The following is a 15,512-nucleotide window of genomic DNA, read 5'->3' as shown; positions in this document are numbered from 1 at the left end:
TCAAAAGGAAAATATGTCGCTCAAGAAGGACTTCAGTTTGAACAATTTTCATGATGTTTCATATTTAGATGCTTTTATTAAATTCATTCAGTTGTTAAAACTTGGAATTAAATGGTTTTGATTTACTGTCAGCTGACTTTTGGCCAACCCCTGTATAAAGCTCTTATCTTTTTTCAGTCATTTGACAGCAGCCATGCTGGAACACTGCCTTGAAAAATATATTAGATATATATAATATCTTATGTGTGTAGGGAACAAATCAATTGAACTGCATCTTGTGTGTTTTATATATGTATATATATATATATATATATACATATATATATATATGCTTTATTAGTAAAGCATATTACTGTACCTCCAGTATTTGAGTACTAATTTTTCCACCTTGTTTCACATTTATGTGCTTCCTCCGGTATAATATATATATATATATATATATCATCATCATCATCGTTTAACGTCCGCTTTCCGCGCTAGCACGGGTTGGACGGTTTGACCGGGTCTGGGAAGCCAGGGGCCGCTCCAGGCTCCAGTCTGAATCTGGCAGAGTTTCTCGGCTGGATGCCCTTCCTAACGCCAACCACTCCGTGAGTGGATTGGGTGCTTTTTACGTGCCACCTGCACAGGGGCCGGAGGGTCCGCATCGTCACGATTGGATTCGAGCATTTTAACGTGTCAGCGGCACGGGGGCAACGAGGTCCGGGGTACTTTGGGGATTGGGGTATTTTGGGGATCCGGGGTACTTTGGGGATCCGCGGGGTACTTAGAATGGGTAGGGGGGTACTTAGAATGGGTAGGGGGGTACTTAGAATGGGTAGGTGACGAGGCGGGAGGGTACTAAAAGGGGATGGTCGGATTGAGGCAGTGTCAGGAGGAAGCGTAAGATCGGTGGGCAGTTGATGAGCTATGGCGCTAGCAGCTTGTCTTAGCATATGAGGAGAAGTGGTAGTGGGAGGAGGAGGAGGGAGTAGGGCGTACCCAGTGTAGATGAGTAAGGTGTATCCGGTGTAGATAGAGAGAACGGGGTATACTGGTATTGGTGGTGGGGGGGGGTGAGAACAGTGTTCAACGGTATTGGTGGTGGGGGTGAGAACAGTGTTCAACGGTATTGGTGGTGGGGGTGGGGGGCGGGCGCACCGCCAATGACTGAAAGATGGGAAAAAGATGGGATTACGGCTTGAGGCAGCCTGCGGTTAAATATTGTAGAGAGAGAGATAGGAAGATAAATCAAGTTATGGCGAAGGCTTGAAAGTATCTTAAAAAAGGTTAAATTTTCGTAACATGTATGAATAAACGTATTAACAACGAATAAAAAAAAAAAAAAAAAAAATATAGTAAGATAAATTTTTTAAGAACTTGCTGCGGTCATCGAGCGGGAGTTGAAATTGAAGAAAAAGTTAGTTGAACTGGGAATTTAAATTGCAGAATCGTAATAGTAATAGTAATGGGGCGGTTTTCAAGTTTTAGCATATGAAGAAGAAGAGGAGGAAAAGAAGACCGCCAATGACTGAAAGATGGGAAAAAGATGGGATTACGGCTTGAGGCAGCCTGCGGTTAATATTGTAGAGAGAGAGATAGGAAGATAAATCAAGTTATGGCGAAGGCTTGAAAGTATCTTAAAAAAGGTTAAATTTTCGTAACAGTGTATGAATAAACGTATTAACAACGAATAAAAAAAAAAAAAAAAAAAAACAAACAAATATAGTAAGATAAATTTTTTAAGAACTTCTGCGGTCATCGAGCGGGAGTTGAAATTGAAGAAGAAAGTAGTTGAACTGGGAATTTAAATTGCAGAATCGTAATAGTAATAGTAATGGCGGTTTTCAAGTTTTAGCATATGAAGAAGAAGAGGAGGAAAAGAAGCCGCCAATGACTGAAAGATGGGAAAAAGATGGGATTACGGCTTGAGGCAGCCTGCGGTAAATATTGTAGAGAGAGAGATAGGAAGATAAATCAAGTTATGGCGAAGGCTTGAAAGTATCTTAAAAAGGTTAAATTTTCGTACAGTTGTATGAATAAACGTATTAACAACGAATAAAAAAAAAAAAAAAAAAAAAAAAAAAAATATTATATAGTAAGATAAATTTTTAAAAGAACTTTCTGCGGTCATCGAGCGGGAGTTGAAATTGAAGAAGAAAGTAGTGAACTGGGAATTTAAATTGTTGCAATATATATATATATATATATAGTGTAGTGTATGTATACACAAACTCTTATATTACAGTTGGACCAAAAATGCCTGCTGCTTTTACTTCCTGTGTGCATTCACATGGCTGCTGCTTGAAATTAGATTAATTGCCCCCCCCCCCCTTAACTTTTAATTATTTTAGTAGTCTCTCATAACCCCTATCAATTTGCTTTTTTTTTAAGATTTAGAGTTCTCTCCCCCTGTATGTCTTGGGGCCAATTTCAGGCCTTGACTTAACTGTTTCCCCCTCATCTCCTTCATACGGCTATCGTCTTCATTAGTCAAAGTTTTCTTGTTCAACACATGGAAGTTCGTTAGCAGCTTGCTGTATTAAATCAAATTAGACTGCCGCTAACTCCTACGAGTGGTGGGGCAGGGGATCTTGAACTAAGGCCAAGAATGGGTGACCTTTGAGATCAGAACATCATTTTTACTTTTGTTATTCTATAGTTATGATAGAAATAAAAGTGATGTTGTAAACTTAAGCACCAACAAGAACTACTATTAATTAATCTTTTTTCTTCTATTGTATGGCCTTTCTGCCAAAGATGCCTTAATAAAAATATTCAGAGGATTATAACTAAACACACACATATTACATTACATTCACCATACATCATTCGTTTCATTACCCATCATCATTCCCTTCACATTTCAGGCATACTGAAGCCCCTTTTTGTCATAAGTCAGACAACTCTTTGCTTGAAGCAGCAACAAAAAGGGTCTTTAGTATACCTGAAATGTGAAGGAAAAGAAGCTGGATAATGAAATGAATAATATATATTTCTTTATTGCCCACAAGGGGCTAAACATAGAGGGGACAGACAAAGGGATTAAGGCGTTTACATCGACCCCAGTGCGTAACTGGTACTTTATTTATTGGGCGAACTGGCAGAATCGTTAGCATGCCGGGCGAAATGCTTTGCAGTATTTCATCTGCCGTTACGTTCTGAGTTCAAATTCCGCCAAGGTCCACTTTGCCGTTCATCCTTTCGGGGTCGATAACTTAAGTACCAGTTACGCACTGGGGTCGACATAATCGACTTAATACCTATGTCTGTCCTTGTTTAATCCCCTCTGTGTTTAGCCCCTTGTGGGTAATAAAGAAATAGGTACTTTATTTATTGACCCCGAAAGGATGAAAGGCAAAGTCGACCTCGGCGGAATTTGAACTCGCAACGTAACGACAGACGAAATACGGCTACGCATTTCGCCCAGCGTGCTAATGTTTCTGCCAGCTCGCCGCCTGAAATGAATAATATATGACAAATGTACTGTAATATATGAGTGTTTAGTTATAATCGTCAGGTGTTCTGATTATGAGGAAGACGTTCTAAAATCAAGAACCTCCAAGAATTATTGGTTAGTTTCTACTGTATGGCCTGCCAAAGTTATTCTTTAGAACCCTTTAACCCTTTAGTGTTCAGATTATTCTCTCAAACATAATGCTTATTGATTCCCATTGATTTGACTTAATCATGCATTATCTCATATCTTCAAGATCTTGATGGTGTAATTACCTAATGTAGAATAACATTGTAGGGTAGGTGTGAGGGCCTGGATCTGGTCAGTTTGAACATAAAACAGATTAACTATTTTGGCCGGATATGGCCGGTTTAAATACTAAAGGGTTAAACTGCGTTCGGTAGTGGGACCCTTAATCAGGGGTTCAAGGGTTTTGAGGAAAGTGGAACCACCTCTTAACCATTGTTGTTCCCATGTCTTCTCTGACCTGAAATAGTAGCATCTGTCAAAGTCCCAGCCATGGGGTAAATAGTGTGTAACCATCTGAGCCAGAATATGTTGAAATCATGGGATGCAACATGGTGGATGTGGACGTTTTTTGGTAAATGGAACTTATTGAATCAGCGGCAAATATCTTTAGATGCTGAATGGAGGAACAGAAAACAAAGTGTCCCTGGCAAGGATCAACCACTTCAGTTAGTAAACTCCTGTTATTGTTTGTGGTTTTGGGGTGTCCAGAGGAGATATTTCAGCTAATGAAAGACCAGTGTGACTAAAACGAAAGCCAGGCATTCCTGCTGCATTGTCCAATCAGGACGTCTGGCATGCAAGAGTTGCATTGGTCAGGGCAAGTCACCTGACCAGATGATGATGATGGTAGTTGTAAAAGTGATGTCCTACATTCAGCAATTACTGAAGACTTTGGTTATCCATTTTTACAGTTATGGCCTCCTGCCAAAGATATATTCTCTTATCTTTTACTTGTATTAGTCAATAGACTGTGGTCATACTGGGGCACTGCCCTGAAGAGTTTTAGTCGAATGAATTGACCCTCGTGCTTTTTTTCCCTCCCTGAAAGCCTGATTCTTAGTTTATCAGTCTCTTTTGCTGAACCACGAAGTTACAGGCTTAAACACACCAGCACTGGTTGTCAAATGGTGGTGGTGGGGGCAAAGAAACACACACACACAACGGGCTTTCAGTTTCTGTCTACCAAATCCACTCACAAGGCTTTGGTTGGCTCAAGGCTATAGTAGAAGGCACTTTCTCAAGATGCCATGCAGAGGGACTGAACCCGGAACAATATCATAAGAGAAGCAAGCTTCTTACCATACAACTATACCTACAAGAAAGAAAGAAAAAAAAAAATGATTGTTATAGGAAGTGTTTATTAATTTAGTTTATTGTTTCAAGTCCACCGTTTCATACAAAACATTTTATTTCTGATTTTCTTTTTAAAGCAGTCGTTTTAAATATATAAATATTTTTTTTTAATTTTTAGAAATAATTTAAATAAATATTGAAATAAAATACAAATTTTCCAGTCTAGACATTCATTAAGAAACAAAAAAAAAAAGCGAAACCATTTACATTCTACAGAGTGTAATCAGCATCTTTAATTTCCAATTCCACCTCGCTTTTCCTATTTAATTATTTTCTTAATTAGCTTATTTTTTTTGTCTGTCTTATTCTTCTCTTGTTCTCAGTCTTGATTCCATTAAGTGCTATAAATATAAACCTCTGTGTTTTGCTGCTGGCTGACTTGGAAGAACTCGGTATTAAAAACTAGTTTCTTTGTCGTCTCTCTTCTCAACTAGTTTTTTCTTATTTTCAGGTTTTGTAATTTTATTTTCCGTCTTTGTCTACACAATATATTGGCTGTGGTTGGTGGATACCAATAGCTGCTAAAGTTCCCTCAGATCACCTGTAAGCGATGTGGGGGAATGGAGGGTTACTAGTTGCAACCAAACTGCCTTCAAATTGCCTGTAAGGGGAGAGGCTGGCACCAGTTCTAGGATACAACCTTCTTGTTTTAAAGTGATTTGAATTAAAACCTTTCTGGCTGTGGTTGGTGGCTACCAATAGCTGCTAAAGTTCCCTCAGATCACCTGTAAGCGATGTGGGGGAGGGTTACTAGTTGCAGCCAAACTGCCTTCAAATTGCTTGTAAGGGGAGAGACTTGCACCAGTTCTAGGATACAACCTTCTTGTTTTAAAGTGATTTGAATTAAAACCTTTCTGGCTGTGGTTGGTGGATACCAATAGCTGCTAAAGTTCCCTCAGATCACCTGTAAGCGATGTGCGGGGAGAGGAGGGTTACTAGTTGCAACCAAATTGCCATCAAATTGCCTGTAAGGACTGGCTCCAGTTCTAGGATACAACCTTCTTGTTTTAAAGTGATTTGAATTAAAACCTTTCTTCAAAATTTTATGCTAATTCATGTGCCAAACACGGGCCCCATGATGACCTAATTATGTCATCAGGTTCTTTATTGTTTTCAAAATGGATTGAAACAAAAGCAGAGTCATTCAACCGAAATGCAGGAACAAAAGAGTTAAGGTGGCCATAGCCAGCCTAAATATTTAACTTGCTTTATGTTCAAATCAGCCAAATCTGGCCTCTTACACCTACCTTACAATGCCATTCTGAGTGTAAAATAATCACATCTTTGAAATCTCAAAGCTATGACATAATACAGGATTAATTTAAAACAATGTGGATAGATAAGCATTGCAATCTGACGGAGTAATCCGAATGCTAAAGGGTTAATGACATATACAGCAGTAATGTGTACGGATATTAGATATTCTACCTGTTTTATGTTCAGAGTGGCCAGGTCTGGCTTCTCACACCAACCGTACAATGTCATTCTAAAAATAAGTGGTGACATCATCATCATTATCGTTTAGTGTCCGTTTTCCATGCTGGCATGGGTTGGACGGTTTGACCGGAGACTGGAAAGCCAGTAGGTCACACCAGGCACCAATCTGATCTGGCAATGTTTCTACAGCTGGATGCCTTTCCTATCACCAACCACTCCGAGAGTGTAGTGCGTGCCTTCCATCGGCATGTGAGCCAGTCAGGCGGCACTGGTATCGGCCACGTTCAGATGGTGTTTTTTTATGTGCTAACAGCACAGGAGCCAGTCGGGGTGGGTGGGGAAGGAGAGCTGGCCTTGACCACATCTAGATGGTGCTTTTTATGTGTCACCAGTACGGGGAGCCAGTCAGGCGGCACTGGTATCGGCCACGTTCAGATGGTGTCTTTTATGTGCTAACAGCACAGGAGCCAGTCGGGGGGTGGGGAAGGAGAGCTGGCATTGACCATGTCTGGATGGTGCTTTTTATGTGTCACCAGCACAGGGAGCCAGTCAGGCGGCACTGGCAACAACCCATGCATGAATGGTGTTTATTGCGCCATCATTACATCATTGAAATCTCAAAGCTACGAGATAATCCATGATTAATACAAAACAATGGGAATTAATAAGCATTACATTTGACCGAGTAATCTACTAAAAGATTAAAATATGTCAATTACAGATTTTATTTCTCTCCTATTTAATGCCACTTATTAAAAGATTTATTTAGGAGTTGATCTCTCTTTTGGTCTTCACTTCCTTTGACTTTATCTTTGCTTTTACATATTCAGTCTTTGGACTGTGGCCATGCTGGGGCACTACCCTGATGGATTTAGCCAAACAAGTCAACCCCAGTATTTGTTTTTTAGATTCTGGTACTTTATTGATCTGTTTTACTAAACTGGAGTAAACAAACCAACTCTGGCTTTCAAGTGGTGGTCAGAAACAAACACACACTCACACACATCATGGGCTTCTTTCAATTTCTGTCTTTCAAATGCACTTACCTGACTTTGGCCATCCTGAAGACACTTGCCCAAGGTGCCACACCATGGGGCTGAACCCAAGTCCACACGGTTGAGAAGCAAGCTTCTAATAAAATATTTGAATGTCCGTAGAACAAAAGACCCACCATCAATATTTCAGACATTGTTTTGAAATGGTTCAAACCCCAATAATGTAATGTTATCTGGTGACAAGGTCTGTATGTGACAGCAGGACCCTTTTAGTTCCCTTATTAGTGGATCAGTCTCTTAATAATAGCATGTCCATCAAAATGGGATTCAGAATTGTTCAAAGCGTTGAAGACCATGGGGTCAATTATTGGTTCCATGAAACTGATTTCCTCTCAGTCCCCACCACCGCTATGTCCTCCCCTCCTGCACGTCAGTCTGTCTGTCCCCCTGTTGTCCCCTTGCTTCCCTTTCCCTGTACTAGTCTGTCCTGTAGAGTCCAGTTCCACCACCACCCTTTTGCTCTACCCTCCTCATCCTCCCCTGCCTCGTTACAAGCTTTCTATAGCACCACCAGCAACCCTGCCTTTCCCCCCTCCCACTGATGTGTCCCCTACTCCTATCCTTCCCTGCAACCATTCTCACCCACCCCCATAAATCCCTCCCTTTGTTTCTTTCTGGTTTCATTCACTTTTTCCTTTGTTGCCATTCCCCCACCTCCCATTCTCTCTCTGTCTGCAAATAAACCTTGTTTGCCTGCTAGAAACAGCAGCCAGAACTCCCTCAAACAGGAGGAGCAGATTGCATAATGAAGTCAGTTTACCTCTCTCACACTTCTTGCCTGTCCTCCTCTTTCTCTTTTTTTCACTACTTCTCCAACCTCTCCTTATCACTCTCACTCCTTCTCTCCTTATATCTCTCCTTCTATTTCCCCATCTCCTCCCCTTCTCTCTCAGCATTTTCACCCCCCCCCCCACCAGTGCTAACATCTGTCTCTTTCCCAAGAAATAACGAGAGAAAATAAGTTAATATTCAGTTGTTGACATTGATATATAAAACACACACAATGTATTCTTATCATCATAATCATCATCATCATCATTATTATTGTTATTAAATTCCACTGTGTCCCCCCCTCCTCCCTTTCTAGAACATGTCACCTTGTTCCAATGTTTCGTTCATTTTTATTTTATAAAGTTCTGATTGTGTTCTCCATTAACCTAATCTCTGTGAAAATATTATAAACGACAAGCAAATTGCATTTTCAAAATGTTCTCTCTGTTTAACGAGGATGTATATGAACGCCTGTGTGTGTGTGTGTTTGTGTCTATAATATGAATGTGTGTGCAAGTGTGTATATGACTGTATGTGATGGAATATATATAATTACATACACGCAACAAAAGTAAATTTGATTTTCGGTTGATCCCACCACCAGCCGAGTGCAATATGGCTGATGTGATTTTGCGCTCGGTGGCAGTTAGATATTTTTCTGTTTATATTTTCTTCCAAATAGTCAAATTATGGGCGTGTGTGAATGTGTTCAATCTGATTTGTCTTTTATTAGTCAGTTTTTATCTTCTTCTGTGTCCTTAATAGAATGTCTCACAGACACGCACACACGCGTATGCATATGTATGGGATAGTGTTTGTAGTATGGTTGCTCTGAGGAGGATGTAACCAGCATTGATTTTCGAGATCTATATAATATTATAGTTGATTAAATATGGATCGATTTACGTGCTGAATTAACACTTCATTATATTACATAACATTGGCTTATCTGAAATGTGCGTGAGCAAATTATGGATTATAAAGTTGTAAATTAAAAAAAATATATAATTTTCTATTCTTCTTTCTTTTTGCTTTATGCTCTACTCTGAAATCTTCAAAAACGAACTTTCGCTTTACTAATCAAGCAGGAGTATAAATGTAATTGTAATTGCAAGGACTTCATGGTTCGTGATGGTTATCACTCGTTGATCCAGTTAACCAAATACTGTTGCTATAGAGTGCTCAAAAAAATATTTGTTTGGATTTAACTATCCTTGCTTCTTTGTGTGTGTGTGTGTGTTATGTAGATACCATTAAAACTGAGCTGTGTCCTCCTGAAGCGCATTTTGCTCATTCCAGTATTCTAAATCTATTTGTAGTTTATATCCTTTTGAGGCTGATAAAATAAGTACCAGTAAAACACTGGGGTTGATGTAATCAACTAGCACCCTCCGCTAAACTTTCAGACCTTGTACCCCTAGTAGAAAGAATTATTATTACGTGCGGGTGGCACGTAAAAAGCACCCACTACACTCACGGAGTGGTTGGCGTTAGGAAGGGCATCCAGCTGTAGAAACATTGCCAGATAAGACTGGAGCCTGGTGCAGCCTTCTGGCTTCCCAGATCCCCGGTCGAACCGTCCAACCCATGCTAGCATGGAAAGCGATGATGATTTATGTGAGGTGCACATTGGAGTTGAAAAATACTGGAAAACATGGTTTGCAAGAGTAATTACATATCAAAGAGATTCGCAAAAAATGTTTGGTATTATTAATTCCCCATATAAGGTAGTGAGCTGGCAGAATCGTTAGTATGTTGTTACGTTCTGAGTTCAAATTCTGCTGAGGCCAACTTTGCCTTTCCTCCTTTCAGGGTCGATAAATTAAGTGCTAGTTAAGCACTGCCAGATTTGAGGCCTTGTGCGCCTTTAGTTGAAAGGGTTATTCATTCACCATTGCCTAATTTTATTTGCTAATAAAGGGTAAAAGAGTAAAGACCCCCTTTGGTCATGAATGACCATGGGGTTGCACCTAGAAAGTTCCCCTCTGAGGCACAAGTCTGGGCAAGGTTGTTTATAGAAGACCAGCAGTTGCCCATGCATACTAGTCTCACTTCTCCATGCTACTGATGTTATCCAAGGGAAAGGCAAAGGGGCCGATACAGCTTGGCACCTGTGACATCGCAACTCATTTCTACAGCTGAGTGAACTGTAGAAACGTGAAATAAAGTGCCTTGCCCAAGAACACAACATGCAGCCTGGTCCGGGAATTGAACTTACTACTTCATGGTTGTGATCCTGACACTCTAACCACTGAGCCATGCAGCTTCATTTGCTAATAGGAGTTACAAGATTGTACATCTAGGAAAGTCAAGCATGTCCCTTATTAGAAATTCTTTGGGCGCACACACACACACTCTTATCTTTCAGTTGTTAGTTAGTTAGTTAATTTTTGGCTCAAAAAGCAAAAAGCAAGGCCATGTAGGGGGACATGGAGTTATGTACAGGGTGGTGTTCATACAAAGAGTTCAGGCCACTTGTGGTCAAGGGAGACTTTGAACCAAGCAGTCGTCAGCATCTTCACCATCTTGTCCGGCAGCTTATTCCACGGATCCGCAACCCGGACAGAGAAAGCCCCTCTCCTTCGATTGAGATGAAGTCGTCGCAAATAGAGCTTTTCGGAGTGACCCCACAGCCGACGCTCTGGAGCAGGAGTGAAGAACAGTTCTTTCGAGGGGTTACACTTTCCACTTATGATGTTGTGAGCAAGAATGAGATCACCACGGCGTCGTCGTTTTTCTAGAGAATAAAGGTTGAGTTGTTGAAGTCATTGGACCGCTGCCATGCTGGGGCACCAAATTGAATGGTTTTAGTCAAATCAATCAACTGTAGTACTTTGGCTTCAAAGAATGGTACTTTTTCTATCATTCCCTTTTGTCAAGCTGCTAGGTTATCAGGCTATAAACAAACCAACAGGTTGTTGAGAGGTGGTGCAGACAGACACATACATAGATAACTGGCTCCTTTCAGATTCTGTCTACCAAACTGATTCAAGGGGTCTGGTCAGCCTAGAGCTATAGAAGGCACTTTGCTCAAGGTGTCATGCAATGGGACTGAACCTGGAACCATGTGGTTGGGAAGCAAGCTTCTTACCATACAACCATACCTAACTAAACATGCATGTGCATACACACACACACACACACACACACACACACGCGTTGTATGAGAGACAGGGAGTAAGATATAATGATATTACCATCAAATATACTTTTCTTCTCTCTCTCTCTCAGAGAGTGCTAAACAGCTTTCAGTGAAGAATTTGGTACTGGTTGGTGGTGGAAGCGGAGATGGTGTGGGAGGGAGTTTGGTATGTTGGGGCTTGATGGAAGAAGGATGAAAAGAAACTGTATCACTGGAATGGCCATAAAAAAATCTGAGGAATGATACCAATTTTTTTATCCGGGCATTGTTTTTTTTTCTTCACTTGTGTACCACACACACACACACATTTATATATGTGTGTATGCATATATCTATGTATATCTCTATGTATGTATCTATCTTTCTACTTACCTATACATCTGCCTATCTCCATCTATCTACCTATATATATATATTATATATATACATCTACTTACGTATGTAACTATCTACTTATATATCTCTCTACCTACCTACCCACCTGTCTATCCATCCATCCATTACATGGAAAAATGCGAGCATGAAAAGTAATAGTCTTAAGATTATAAACCTAGAAAAGTACAGGACAAGTTATTACTTCCGCACCTGGAAAAGTATAGGACAAGCTATTACTTCCGCACCTGGAACCATGTGGTTGGGAAGCAAGCTTCTTACCACACAGCCACTCCTGCAAATATATATATATATATATATACATGAGGGGCTGCTGAAAAGTTCCTAACTTTAAGAGTATTGCAAAGGGTTTGGTTGGAGGCCCAACCTTTCGAGTTCTTCTACAGGGCTTAGAAAACCTGGAGGACTGCTGCAATAAGTGTGTGACTCTGAGAGGGGAATATGTTGACTAAAATCATAACTGATTCTCCTGTATTTTCTTTTACTCAAAGCTAGGAACTTCCCAGCGCCATACACATACACAAACATGTACTCATACACATTAGGAAGCACTCCATCGGTTATGACGACAAGGGTTCCGGTTGATCCGAATCAACGGAACAGCCTGCTCGTGAAATTAACATGTAAGTGGCTGAGCACTCCACAGACACGTGTACCCTTAACGTAGTTCTCGGGGATATTCAGCGTGACACAGAGAGTGACAAGGCCGGCCCTTTGAAATACAGGTACAACAGAAACAGGAAGTAAGAGTGAGAGAAAGTTGTGGCGAAAGAGTACAGCAGGGATCACCACCATCCCCTGCCGGAGCCTCGTGAAGCTTTTAGGTGTTTTCGCTCAATAAACACTCACAACGCCCGGTCTGGGAATCGAAACCACGATCCTATGACCGCGAGTCCGCTGCCCTAACCACTGGGCCATTGCGCCTCCTCATACACATACTAAACACACAATACAGATGCACATAATAGTTTCACACACACACTCACGCTCTTGCACACACTCATCTGACAACCTCATACACACATATACATACCCATACACATGCACGTAAAAGAGACCGATAGGATAAGAACTCTGCTTACAAAGAGTAAGTCCAGGGGTCGATTTGTTCGACTAAAGGCGGTGTTCAGCATGGCCACTTTCAAATGACTGAAACCAATAAAAGAATATGTGGACACAACTGGGTTTGAAACTGTGATAGAAGACACCTTGGCCAAAGTGTTATGCAGTGCAGGAGAATTGAACCGAGGACCGGACGGTTAGGAAATCAGGTTTTTGGCCCCATGGGCCATGTTTGCATGTGGGTGGTAGAGGTAGTTTTTTTGCTGTTGTTGCAACCGGTGGAGCTGTTGTTGCTAACTTTGTCCATTAGCATTCATTGGTCACTTGAGGTTGTGGAATCAATTTCAAGCAGTCAGATGTTTGAAGCCAGCAATTAGCGAATCTCTCAGCTTTGCTAATTAGTATGTCTTCTAGATCCGTGTGCGCGCGCGTGCGTGTGTGTGTGAGAGAGAGAGAGAGAGAGAGAGAGAGAGAGAGAGCTGACTAGAGGTTTTATGGAGTAACAGTTATCACATCTCTTTCCCATCTTATTGTCACTCTCTCTATGTCTGTCTTTCTCTTGCTCTCTCTCTCTCTCTCTCTCTCATACTCTCTCTGACTCACTCTCTCTCACTCACACTCATTCTCACTCACTCTCACTCGGTGTGTGAGTCTCTCTCTTATCACTTTTTTTGTCAATTGCTACACAACATGGCTAACAAAGCACAAATACACACATGTATCCACACACACATGAACAAAGACACACACACACACGCACACAAACAAAGACACACACACAAACAAAGACACACACACACACACACCACACACACACACACACGCACACACACACATAAACAAAGACACACACGCACACACACACATGAACAAAGACACACGCACACACACACACGCACACACACACATAAACAAAGACACACACACACACACATAAACAAAGACACACAGACACACACACACACACACGCACATAAACAAGACACACACACACACATAAACAAAGACACACACACACACACACACACGCACACACACACACGCACACACACACACATGAACAAAGACACACACACACGCACACACACACATGAACAGACACACACACACGCACACACACACATGAACAAAGACACACACACACACACACACACACATGCAGACACATATCTGAAACACTATTGCAGTCAAAGAATTTGTTTCCTTTTCCTTGCTTTCTGTCTACTTCTTGCTCTCTTTCTCTCTCTCTCTCCCATTCTCTCTTGCTCTCTCTTTCCTCTTCCATCACCTTCCCCACCAACACATCTTTCACTGTTTAACAATCCATAGCTTCTCTGCTTTTATCTCTCTCTCTCACACACACACACAATTTCACTAACAACTATGAGAAGGTTAGGAGAGCCACTCAAATACACTTGCTCACAGAAAACACAGACACACACACATACACATGTATGTATGTACGCACACACATACACACACATTTCACTTTCCCTAATAGCTATGAGAATACACTGAGAGAGAGAGAGAGAGAGAGAGAGAGAGAGAGCCACTCTATACATGCTCGTGGACAGCAAAAGTACACACTTTCTCTCACACACGCACACACACTTTCTCTCACACACGCACACACACTCTCACACATGCACACACTCTGTCTCACACATGCACACACTCTGTCTCATACACACTTATACACACTCTCTCGCACACACACACTCTCTCTCGCACTCTCTCCCTCTCTCTCGCACTCTCTCTCTCTCTCACACTTTCTCACATTCACACTCTTTCTCACACACACACACACTTATACACACTCTCTCGCACACACACTCTCTCTTGCACTCTCTCACTCTCCCTCTCTCTTGCACTCTCTCCCTCTCTCTCGCACACTCTTTCTCACATTCACACTCTCTCTCACACACACACACTCCTTTACAACTATGACAATACGATGAGAGGAGCCACTCGTACATGCTTGCAGACAGAGAAAGAAGCAAACACACACACACACAACACACACACACACATCGTTAGACATTGATGTAAACTCACTAGAATATTTGAGTTTGCTCAGAGTAATTTTTAATTAAAAATTACACTGCAGGAAATGTTAAACGATAAAATTTTAATTTGTATTTCCTACCCCTCCCCTTTCATACCCCGGCCTCCCTCCACTCTGCCTAATTTTAGTGGTGACTTCATTTGCCTCGTTACACCTTTTAGATAGGGATGGCATAATTACTTCTAATCTCAACGTGTGTGTAATATTTTAGATGTAGCTATATCTCTATAGTTTAGCATGCTTACCAGCCATGGGGGTTTCAGGGTTCATCCTGTGAGCTTCTCTAAGTTATGTGGATGTAAACACACCAACACAGGTTAGTGGCGGTGGAGGACGGACACACTTAAATACATATGATGGGTGTCTACCAAACCTATTCACCAAGCCACTGGTCAACCCGGGGCTATAGTAGAAGACACTTGCCTAAGGTGCCAAGCAGTGGGACTGAACCCAGAACCATGTGGTGTGTGTGTGTGTATTTTATCTTGCTTCAGTCATTAGATTGCAGCCATCCTGGGGCACCACCTTGAATTTCAATAGTCCCAATTGACTTATTTTTGTTTTAAGCCTGTTCCTTATTCTATTGGTCTCTTTTGATGAATTGCTAAGTTACAGGGACATAAACACACCAACATCAGTTGTCAGTGGTTATAGAAGACAAACAGAAATAAAGGTGCATGCACACACACACACACACACACAAAAACCCACCGGGCTTCATTCAGTTTCCATCTCCCAAATTCACTCAAAAGGTTTTGGTTGCCTGAG

The 15,512-nt window shown here is 41.3% G+C and overlaps 1 protein-coding gene across 4 annotated transcripts in view; it reads left to right on the top strand.

Annotated features, from left to right (window-relative positions):
- The window catches only part of LOC115224734 (arginine-glutamic acid dipeptide repeats protein), a 453,168-nt gene that overhangs the window by 46,552 nt on the left and 391,104 nt on the right, over nucleotides 1-15,512 (top strand). The window lies entirely within an intron of this gene.

Source organism: Octopus sinensis, linkage group LG26 (assembly GCF_006345805.1).
Source record: "Octopus sinensis linkage group LG26, ASM634580v1, whole genome shotgun sequence".
NCBI lineage: Eukaryota > Metazoa > Mollusca > Cephalopoda > Octopoda > Octopodidae > Octopus > Octopus sinensis.
The sequence above is the reverse complement of the archived record's forward strand: the minus strand, read 5'-3'. Positions and strand labels throughout refer to the sequence as shown.